This window comes from Kryptolebias marmoratus, linkage group LG22 (genome assembly GCF_001649575.2).
Source record: "Kryptolebias marmoratus isolate JLee-2015 linkage group LG22, ASM164957v2, whole genome shotgun sequence".
Taxonomy (NCBI): domain Eukaryota; kingdom Metazoa; phylum Chordata; class Actinopteri; order Cyprinodontiformes; family Rivulidae; genus Kryptolebias; species Kryptolebias marmoratus.
Window position 1 is genome coordinate 28,322,303 of NC_051451.1, and position 11,949 is coordinate 28,334,251.

The window sequence follows — 11,949 nt, forward strand, 5'->3', positions numbered from 1 at the left end:
AAAGAAGGGGCTGTTATCGGCCTGTTCTCAGCGATGGTTGAAAAGCCTGCCTCTCTGATGGTATGGAGGTGCATTAGTTCCTCTGACACATCTGGAAAGGCTCCATCAACGCCCCATCCAGATGATGTCTTTTTCAGGGAAGCTCTTGTCTGTTTCAGCAGGATAATGTAAACCACTTCCTGCTTCCATTTCTGCAGCGTGGCGTCGCAGAGGAAGAGTCCAGGAGCTGAACCGACCCGCCTGCAGTCCAGACGAGTCGCCAGCTGAAAACATTCGACTCATCATGAAACAAAACCTGCAGCAAGGAAGGAGCCAGGACAGTTGGACAGAATGGGACAACCTCAGGTCCAGATGTTTACAGACTGATGGGAGAAGAACAGGAGAAACATCTGAAACATCTGGAAAGAGACGTGTTGCTGTGTTACAGGTCTCTCTGGTAAATGGGACTTTTACCTCTGTAAATAAAAGTGGCTGTCTTAGTCTTGTTTGTGCCTCAGCAGAAGATCTGTCACACGAAAATAAAAATATGAATCATAATTATCAGTAAATTAAATCGTCCACATGAATAAATGGTCATTTTATAATAAAATGTGTTGGAGCATCTTTGAAGTTAATAAATCTGCAAAAAATCCCAGTTTTCATGTTTTCCCCTTTGACACTTTGGCGCATCACTTCCTGTCTTTGTAAATATTCCATCGTCTCGTTTACCTGCTATCGTCTGCATCCTCTCCTCTCCTGTTCTCAGACCGGGTCGTCATGTTTAAATACAGGGGGCTGAAGGCAACAACTGTTGTGAAGCTGATGGACTTTTTCCATTTGGAGGTTTTTGTTCTTCGTCACCAAGGTGTGTTGATGATTTCACGTTCCCGGTGTCGGCTGCAGAGCTTTAATTAAAGCCTTCAGATGGAAAGACGTGACTCCGTGAAGATTCTGTCTCATTCGTCTCTTTACGTTTGGATGTGAGATCATCCACATTCAGCCTGTAGTCTGAATCCTTTTACAACATTTTAGCAACTGTTAGAGTTACGTTACATAGTTTTTAAAAGTACTAACATGCTGAAATGTATTCGTAGTAATTTGATGATGCACAGAGTTGTATTGTTTGCCTCAGAGAGGTGGAAAAGTCAACAAAGATGATATTTTTTTTGTGTTTTTTACCTTTTTGACCTAAAATATTACAAGATTAGATCAAGTGGATTTGTGTGCAGGATGATTAAAAACAGAAGTTTCTGACAGGTGTGGAATAAGAAGGAAAAGTCTTATTTTAAAGATAGTTTTACATCCTGTGACTGAAACTATTCAAAGGTCCAGAGATGCGGTTCTGTGTAAAAGTTATAAACAGTTAATATCTTACTTGTTGTAGATAACTCTTTGATTCTGACAGGACTGATGAGCTAATGGCTAGTCAGAACCAAAGTAAAACAGCTCTGAGGTCCAACTCTTTGGCTTTTTTCAGAATATTTTTCTCCTTTTAAATCACATTCCTGCGTTTAATAAAAATAATACAGCAATAAGACAACTTTCTTGTTTCAGTTTGTGTCCGTTTAAGAATTTTATGTATTTTTTGAGGATTTCTTTCTGTGTTGTGAAAGATTTAGGTTATGTGAAGTAAATCCTTTCTTATGTTGTGTTTCGTGGCTGAAGGATGGCAAGTAATCCCGTAATGATTGCGGCGCTCGTGAGCTGGCGGTGACCTAACGGAGGGTTTCGTTCCTGGTATAACACTGTGTTCAGAGAGGAGCTAATTGTTGGGTCTTATTGCCTAATCCTGCCACTGGATTAGGGTTTCTCATGACATGTTTGTGTTATAAATATGTGTTGGATCTGTCTGAGTTCTTTGTGTTTCTGCACATACAAACTTTGACAGTTTTAACAGAATCGACTGGGAGTTTATTTTACCATCTAATACAGAAATATTTCTTAAAAACACAGATTATTCTTCTGTGTTTTTTCATGAAGACAAATAGGAATTGTAATTTAAAGTGTATGGTTGGTTATTTTTTCCCCTCAAATCCAAAATTAGGATGATGCAAATGGTTTGATTAAAAACCGTCAGACGATACGACACCTCATTGTTTAGATGTTTTTTTTTTCCCATCCAGACACCAAACTGAGCCAACAGGACAAACACAAAGGCAGCCACCAGCGAACGCACCAGAGTTAAAAATAAATCCGTGGCAGTAACACGGAGCGCTGCAAAGGTGGGCAGATATTGTTTAGGAGCAAAGAGCAACATGAAACAGTTATTTTTACCTTCTCTCCGTCACCCAGAAGGTTCCTGATCATTTCTTCTCCCAGGTTCCAGTTGAGATGCACGGCTTGGTTTCTCAGGGTGGATCCGGGTCTGCTTCAGTGCACACAAGTGCTTAAAAAACACGGAAATGTCCCGTCATAAAAGAGCTAATCTTAAAACCGTCAGGGTTTGTTTTTTAGAATAATGGAAGAATATGTTATATTAATGATCATGTTGTTGCACTGATGGGATGAAAGCACCAGATGTTGACTTCAGTTAGCAACAAGTAAACAGATCTAAACAAAGGCATGTCTCCGAGTTCTGTGGAAAGTGTCAGATTTAGAACAACCTCGTAAACACAGCAGGACCGGTGGGAATCAGACAACACTGCTGTTTGAGTCAAAGCAGCTGATGGAGACTACATTTGAAGAAAAAAGGTGAATTTTCCTTTGCAGTCTGAATGAAATCTTGAAACAGTTTTCTGGATCTGGTCGGTTCTGTTCAGGGTTCAGAGTGTATCTCCCGTGGTTCAGACAAATATTATTATTTCTGATTTTTACTCTGCCTTCCTCTTCCATTGGGTAGCTTTGTTTCCTGATGACACCCAACACCACATATTTTACATGGATCCTAACCAGCGAACCTCCGTCCCCAGTCCTCTTCCTCAATTAATCTAATTAGTTCAAAATGTTCCTCCAGCTGATTTTTAATCAAACTTCTTACTTTTACAGACTTTTGCTCAATGGTTTAGCGATTTTACTGACATAAAATCCTAAAAATGGAACAATATCACAATGTAAACATTCAGTATGTTTAATATCTTTATAAGATTTGCTATAAATTCAGTGCATTCTGGTTTTATTGACATTTTTCTGAACTGGGAATGTAAATACTGTAGTCATCATGGCTAAGGAACACAAATCTAGTCAGCATGTGAAGTTAATAAAATGATTTAGATTCAGGAGCAGGGCGAGGCCTCAGCCACACCTGGAATCACCTGACAAACCTTTTTATTGTCTGTTCACGCTTTCAGGACAGTTTGTCTTGTACTCTTAACCCAACTTTCCCTTTTATAAATCTGTCCTTCTCTGTTTGGTTCTGTTCAGGCTCCCATTCAGACCCGTCTGCAGCAAAGATGTCTGACAAACTGGTTCTGATCCAGATCCATCTCTCTCATCCTTTATCCCTTACCTCATCCCGTCATCCACTTCATCTTTATCTGAGGTGTCCTCGCTCTCCTGCATGTTTTAGATGTGTTCTTGATTTAAAACACATCATTTAAATGAATGATTTGTTGCCATGCTTCTGGAGAACCTGATTATTTGGTGAGGAGGTAATTAAACCATTGGAATCAGGTGTGTTGGAGCAGAAAAACAATTAAAACCTCCAGGCCTGAAGTTTGACACTCCTGATCTAAGAGGTAAAGATATTTGTCTAACAGGATGAAACCATTAATCCTGACTCTCCAAATTAAAGTCAACCCTCAGACCCATTCACTCTCATCCTCTCCTCCTTAACGCTGAATAAACCTGCAAACTCACTTGTTTATCTGAGTGTTTTTCTTAAGTATATTTGTATAAACTCCCATCTGGTTTAATCTCAAAGCAGCTTTCTGAACAAAGAGACGTTCATGTTTTCTTTTCAGGCTAAAGTAAGTGATTGAAACGTGTTTATCTGTCGGTGTTTGGAGTGAAAACCCTGCAGCGCCGAGCTTGGCTCCTCTTCTCCTCTTCATTAGATGCAGCGCCGCTCTGCGAATCCTCCACTCCCACGCACGATCTTTTCGTGAGAAGGGCAACATAAGAGCTGTCAGGGCAGAGCCGCTACGTGTGATGTCAACAATAAACCCTCTGCAGCTCATCTTACTGCCTGTCTTCTTCACACAACTCATCCAGGAAGCATTTATTAAATGGTGCGAACAGAAAAAATAAGCAGAAATGCATGATTTAAAAGAAAATATCTCTCAAACTTTGCATGTTCAGGCTGATTTAAGAGGTGTATTGAATATATATGCAGCTGTGGAGCTTTTGCACTTGTGTTTGTGGATCTAAGAGTCAAAAGATTACGAAGCATTGCGTGTCTCTGCTGCTGTGACCTGGTCCGTCCTGTTCGGTTTGTTTTATTCAGCCTGAAACACACGTAGCTGGTTGTGAACAGGAATGTAAACTACAAAGAGCGTTCATGCCAAAAAAGAAAACTGTCAACCTAAGAGAAAGAACAAACTTTCATGAATGGAAAAAGATGTTCTCACACATCATTCATAAACTTCCCCAGTTTCCACACATCATGCTGAGTCTGAGCTGCAGAGACCGGAGCCGTACGTCTTCCTGACCAAAAATAAAAACAAGATACTTTAACTGCAGTTTGTTTTATTTCTGTTCTTGAGGAAACTGTACTGTAAATGTTGTGTCCTGCCCACAGGAGTCAGTCAAAGCCTTCTGCATGTTTCTTATCTCGACATGTCACAGAAATAATCCAGAGTGACGGGCCATGACTACACTTCATATTTCCACAGCTTCATCAGAGGAATAAACAGCTTCCACAGTTTCAGCTACTCTGCAAACTTTACACCACATGGAAGAAAAACCTCCCAGCTGATCGGAGAATGTTTCACAGAGAAACAGAAAATAACTTTTAGGGTCAACTTGTTGTAGTTTCTGTTTTTTCCACACTGAACTGGGACTGAACTTTGATTTTTTTCTGTAAATGTGTCAACAAATCAGATCCTGAAGAACCCAGTTGCTCTCCAACTGTAGTTTCATTGGCTCATCTTCCAAAATGTAGACGTCAGATTGTTATAAAAGCTGTTTGCGTTCACACAAAAAGGTCCAAAAATAAAACTGCTGCTGTTCTTATCTTCACACAGCTGTTTGACATGAATAACTGCTTCAACAATACATATTTTTCCATTTACTGGTTTCATTAATGCAGTCTATCAACTTTAGTAACAAAAAATACGCTAAGCAAGTGTTTTGGTATCATAAGCTCGATAAAACTTCAGACTATTTTCAGCTCATTCTGGGATTTTCTCAGATGACTGAAGTCTTTTTATTAAAGCAGACACCAGGGAGGAGTTCAGTCTGCCTAAAATAAAGACCCACCATCCCACGAGTTTATTCAGGGTCCAGTCTGAGTTATTAGAGCATGTCGAGCGTTGGACTGAAGACGGCCACCTGCATGTCTGACCTCTGACCTCTGACCTTCAGCCGGAACGCTGACAGAAAACATGGATTTCAGACTTTGAGATGAGATACAGACAAGGATCTTTCCTGGGAGACATTTTGTCTGAAGACAGCATCGAATATTAAATGTTAAATGTAAAAACTGCAACTGGAAGACAAGATTTGGACAGAGAAGAGTTGTTTTCTCTTGTTTTTCTGCTGAAAAAAGATCATTCAGCTCTGTAATGATGTCAACTTGGTGTAGATTTAAGAAAATAATCTTTATGTTACACCTCCCACACATTTACTCAGATAAAAATTAGTTTATTATTATAAATATCTTTGATAAGGATATCAGCATGTCTAAAAGCCAGAATTTCTCAATGTGCGCTTGGTTTCCAGCTCAGTTTGACGGGTGGTGTTCCTCCACCCTTCCTTCTCTCAATAGAATCAGATCCTCTGGGACTGGGATTTATTTCTGTCAGGGGAGTTTAAGGTTTTTATTTTGACGTGGGTGGAGAGGAAGAAGTTTGTTTCCAGTAAACTGCAGCAACACAATATGCAGCTGTATATATTTACAGTCACCGTTTATTTTCTGTACAATGAACGACCTGAAGATCACTGAGACATCTCCTGCTTGAGCTGAAATCCTAATTTTATTTAGATTTCACTTAAATTAACCCAACATGTTAATGTTGCAGTGGGCTGCAGAAGTATTCACCCCTTCTTGGTACTTTGTTGCCTCACAACCTGGAATTTAATCAGATTTTCTGTTTAAACAAAAGCAATAATTCTACTAAATTATTTCACAGGTGAAATGATGAATGCTGGATCAGCAGGATCCTCACAGAGGAAACAATCAGACCCTGCAGCTCCTGCAGCAGAACACCTTCCAACCCGACACTGACACGCTGCAGGTGAATCCAAATAAATATATTTATGTAAAGCTTTAATGAAAAGAACCAAACCACACTCTGTGCTCGTTCTACCAATAACTGATTATAATTGTACCTCAGTCAGGCTCCTCTGACTGATTCTGTCACAGAATTCAGGTAAATCTGAAGACTTTAAGTTTTAAAATCAAAGTCAAAGTTTGGTTTAGATCCTTCAGATTTACAACAAAAAGTGGGCAAGTCTTCAGCTTTTAACTACTGCTTTGCTATTTTATCCTGCTGCTTTTAGATTTTAGCTTGTGTTTTGCTCATCTTAGCTTCAGTTTCGCTTGTTTTTAATGACTCAACTTCAGCAACCTTCATTGTTCAAACTGTATTTTCACAGAAACTGTTATTCCTCGAGTTGCCTTGCAGACTATAAGCAGCTCTTTGCGTGACTTCCACCTCTGCGGGCCTCAGCCTATCATGCATGACCATCTGTCATCATTACTTTCTTGTAAAAACAGCGAGAGCAGGCCTGGGGAGGGGGACGCTTGGGACTGGCTGATCCTCCCTTTGAGTAAAGCTTCACCTTTGACGTCTCGCAGGGGGGAAGAGATAAACACACGACGGGGGACCTCTAAGCTTCAGTGACTTTTAAAGAGTCCTGGCTTGGGTTAAAATAGCAACACCATCTTCCTGCAAAGTCCAGATGAGATTATCCCTAATCGAGTAAGAGAAGAAGAAACAACTTCCTGTTTTTTGTCTTTTAAACGGTTTGAATCAACATTAGGTGTAAACTGTATCTCCAGGTTTCCTGTTTTTTGTTGGAAACATTGGTTCATTAATGCACCATGATGGATCAGTGTTGGTGGATACTTCAGGGGATAAAACTTCAGGGAAATGTCCTGGAGAGCTGGGACACCGGAGGGCCTGTCATCACAACGCACAGTCATTTCACACACTCATAGTTTCTTTCCTTTCAAATAGTTTTCTGCAAAAACAAAACACATCCGCCTTCATTAAAAGTGGCTCGGTCCAGTCTCTGGTTCCCTTCCATGGACTCCTTCTCTTTCTCTTAAATTGGGCCCCACAAAAAAAACAAAAAAAACAATGACTGACGATAACGGCGGCAAAGACAGAAAGCGGGCACGGCTGGTTCGGTTGGCGTGGGTTGAAAAGCGCATTCATGCGGTTCAACACATACTCGGCCTCCCATTCTTTTCAAACCAGCAGTTCAGCTGGACCCAACGGACCCTGAGAAGGTTTTTCTCTGATCTGACCAAAAAAAAAAAAAAATTCAAGGGGAAAATGCCCTTTCAGTGTGAGAACGGAGGGGAGACGCCTTCACGGGCTGCTGACTACGCTTTGGCAAGCACCTCTGAAACACTTGGCCAGACAGGAAAAAAAAAGCCGTACAGACAGAAGTACCTTCATGAGGATTCGGTTAATCTGCAGGATCATTAGGATTCTTCAAACGCTCATTAGCATCATTCCTGTGAACTTTGCTGGAAAGTTGCTTCTTTTCCAGGTTCAGTCAAGATGAGAGAAAAAACCAGGATTTGCCGGTTTCTGGGAAATATCGAGGCTGGTTGGGGGGACTACGAGGGGGAGTTGTTGTGGGACAGTTTGACATCTGAAGTCACCGAGGTCACTCAGTCGTAATGAGGCGCTCGCTTCGGGCCTGAGCAAAATGTTTGCCCCGGCGCTCAACTCTCCTCTGACTCGACGCCAACCGGTTTGCTTTGGTGGAAGTCAGACTAATCAGACGGCGGTGAGTTGATTCATCTGTAATAATTAACAAGAGAGCATCCTGATGAGTGTGTTTTTGGATGTGTCTTTACTGTGTAGATACTGTAAGAGTTAGAAACTGTCAAACTAAAACAACAGTCTTGTTAGAGACAAAAGATGTCCTTAAATCAGAGTGTCTTACCCCTGAAGAGAGGAATGTGGTGGTGCTGTTGTACACATAGTTACTTGTATACATAATGGCTCTGTTCACTTTTACTTAGATCTGTCAGTTTTTAGCCATAATAAAAAGATTTTATCCTCTAATCTGATCTGTCAGGGTCATTAAGTACTTTTTAACAGCCATAATAGCATAGCTAGTATCGTTATTATTGAAAACTTTCCTGTTAGAAACACCTACGGTTGGTGGAACACCACAAAGTCAGTTTTGAGAAGCACATACTGTTTTATTTTCTTGGACAAATCCCATAAACATCTGATGAAGACAGGGTGTCCCTCAGGGATGTGTACTCAGTCCTTTGTTTTTCATTCTACATGACTGTGCTACTAAATTCAGCTCAAATCAGCTTGTTAAATTTGCTGATGACACAACAGGGGCAACAACTCTGCAACTATTCTGAGGCAGAATTTGTTGCACAAATTGTTTTGACTCTTTTGTGAATTATGTTCACCAACTGTTTGCAGCCCAGAGAATTACTGGCTTTCCAGCTGCTGAAGCTCCAAGAAAAATAACACTAGGAAATAGAAACAGAGTTTTGTTTCATCAGAAATAAATGACTTTATTTCATCTTCAGCTCAAATGGCTCCCAGTGGGACGTCAGAGCTCTGGATGAAGAGTTTGTCTCTGATGAAGCTGTGAAGTGTGTGTTTTTACCAACAGAAAACTGGAAACGACATGAAGTGTTTTCTACATCTACGTCAGACTGTCATTATGGGCACCAGCTGGTCCAGAGATCAAAGTGCACTCACCCAAACTCTCACTGACTTCCATTATATCTAAGCTCAAAACAGGAAGTGAAGGCTCTTTTAACTTGTCTTCAACATCAAACAGAAAATTAAGATGTCTGATGAGCACAACCTTCTGATTTTATTATGTTTCAGGCTTACTTTCGACTCTGCATTTCTGCCTGTCTTATTAAGAGTGCTGCCAGGGAGTGACAGACAAAGAAAGGTTGACAAAATGTCACGCAAGAATTGCATTGGGATACGTTTATTATGAAAGGGTTTGTTTTATATCAGATCTTTTTATTCTTTGGCATCAAAACCTGACAGAGTTGATGTTTATTATTTTATTTTATTTTGTTTTTATTATTTCTTTTATTTTGGATATTCCTGGACCATTTTCAGCACTTTGGTCAGAATGTTTTGTTTGTAAATGTGTTCATAAATAAAACTGACCTAATAATTATTTCTTCCCCAGGTTTACTGATTCAGATTACATGTTTGTTTAAATCTGCAGATGATTATTAAAACTGGGAGCCGTGTTCCTTCAGCTGATGAAGCTCATGTGTGGGACTCCTCTGCACCTCCTGAACAGCTTATGCTTTTCTGCCTGAAGCTCTCAGAGTTTCACAAAAAGCCACAGCGGTGCTGTGAAAAGCGTGTGAATGTTTCCACTAACAGCAGATATAATGGCCCGCTTCACGTGTCACTCCTGTTTACACAGGATGATGTAACTTCCTGACCTGCTTTGATTTCCTCTTCAGCAAACTATGGCCTGAATGTGAGAAATGTCAGAATCAGAAGCTTTAGCGTGTGTGCGGCTCATCCCCTGCAACACGCCTTCCTGAGAGCCTGCGTGACCTCCATGCCCGCTCACACGCAATCAGGGTTTGAGCTGTCAGTCAAGCAGGAGGAGAAACGGCTGCTGAAGCTGCTCGCGGCGAGGAGTTTCAAAGGGCTGAGTGCAACGGAGGACTCTGAAGGAAGCCCCTGATGGAGGCCGGTCTGCAGCTGCAGGTCACCAGACTGTAGCGTTCTGCTTCCAAACACCAACAGATAAGATGTTTAAGAGTCACACAGAGTTTATGTAGTGATCAATGATCATTGATTAATAATTACTGTAACAATCTGCAGCACCTGGGAAACCAAAACGTTTCTTTTTACAAAAATAAAAGAATAAATGATTAGCAGCTTGATGCAGTTATCCTTATGGTTCATCTACCAGTAAATAAATGATCCATATATAATCAATTTCCTCTGTTTTTTTCCTTTAGTGGAAAAGAAAAATACAAAGAAATATTATAATATTATATAACCTTTAATTCTTCTAATACTTGGGACAGCACGATGGGTTAGTGGTTACCACTGATGCCTCACAGCAAGAAGGTCCTGGGTTCTCCTTTATTTATATACCTTGTGATAAATCCTGGCTGAAGAATGGGGCGGTGAGGGACCGAGCTCCTGAGCAGCATGAGGAGGAGGTGTCAGGCTGTGTATGGTTCTTCCACATGTCGCTGAGGCCCCTGTTTGTTAAATAAATAAAAGATAAAATAACCAACATGTTTTATTTCTTCAGTCATTCAACCCAACAAACAGCAAACAGGAAGTGATATCAGAAGAAGCTGTTTTCTGCTCTGCTGCTCAACACAAATTATTTTCCTCATAAATGTGACAACAAGCAGAAGAAGATTTTTTACCAAGAAGCAACATTACAACAAAGAAATAACCAACCAAACAAACATTTATTTACTTTTATTTATAAGTATATTTGCATAAAACTGGAAAACTGGTCAATTACTTTTTTTCTTTTCTAGTTATGAATATAAATGGTTGCTTTTTATATTTTTTTTTCCTGTGGCCCAAGAGCCGCATGATGCAAAGATCTGATTGTTTAATTAAAAAATTAAAATAATTTAACAGTTTGTAAATTATTTGACCACACATGAAGAGAAAGAACAAAAACTGTGTTTTAAGCAGCCTAATAAAGAAATGGCATATAAAGTTATACAGTTATTGAACTCAGTTTTTTCTTTGATTTTATTTATTTTTTTACCAGAAATGTCAGCTTTTAATACGAACACCTGTTTCAGTTCGGTCTAATACCTGGAATATTCTCAGGATCTCCTCCTTCTGGATCAGATCATGAAGTTAAATTAAATGCTGCAGATTCTTTCTTTTAACAAGCTTTAATCTCTGATACCTGTTTAATAAAAATATGTTTTAAAGGCCTGAAGATGGGCCTAAAGAAATGATTATTTTTACTCAACAAACATTTTTTCATCTCACCCAACATAAAAACCCTGATAATAAAAACAGTACGTATTTCACTAAATTTATTTTATGTCAAAATCCTCTTTAGATGTAAAATATCAGAAATATTTTAAAGTGTTTTTAAATTTCAAAGATCCTGTCAGTCATTTATAAACCAATGTGAAGAAAGTTTTTGTTTCTTTGTGTTTTTAAAGTTTTTTTCTGTTAAACTCAGCAGGATGTTCGCTGTCCGAGGTGCTGAAGCGGGTTCTGCCGAACTGAGCAGAAACTCTCAGGTCCAGATGTTATCTGCAGAAAATAACATTAATTAGATGAACTCAGCTGTTACAATTAATTATTTAAACTGAAATACATTAAGTAAGTATTTTAATGAAAAAATTTGATTCTTTGTTTTTTATTTATTTATTTGTTTTTTATTATTTTTGGGTCATAAAAAAGCGAAAGATTTGATTTTTATTCCTGGTTCCGTTTAAGAAAATCTCTTTTAAAATCAGAAAGTCAGTTCCGGTTCCGCTCCTCTTCTTCCTCCCATAAAAGCCTCATTAATTGGCGGGAGGTCTGCGGGTCTCGGCCCGGTTCTGAAGGTTCTGACGGTTCTGAGGGTTCTGAGCTCCGCGGTTCGATTCTTCATGAGCGGGGAAAGGATGTGGCTCAGCGGGGTTCGCCTCCTCCTTGTGGCTCCGCGGCAAAAACACAGCCCGGGAGGAGGAGGAGGAGGAGA

The 11,949-nt window shown here is 39.8% G+C and overlaps 1 long non-coding RNA gene across 2 annotated transcripts in view; it reads right to left on the minus strand.

The window, feature by feature from the left end:
- Nucleotides 1-8,706: 8,706 nt before the first annotated feature.
- The window catches only part of LOC119616710, a 4,168-nt gene continuing 925 nt past the window's right edge, over nucleotides 8,707-11,949 (minus strand). The window contains exons 2-3 of one of the 2 annotated variants that reach the window (XR_005232687.1): nucleotides 10,371-10,480; nucleotides 8,707-9,993 (exon numbers count right to left, since the gene is read on the minus strand). This is a non-coding gene — a long non-coding RNA (uncharacterized LOC119616710). Of the gene's footprint in view, nucleotides 9,997-10,370; nucleotides 10,481-11,949 lie in introns of both variants that reach the window. The other variant, XR_005232686.1, reaches the window with a different exon arrangement.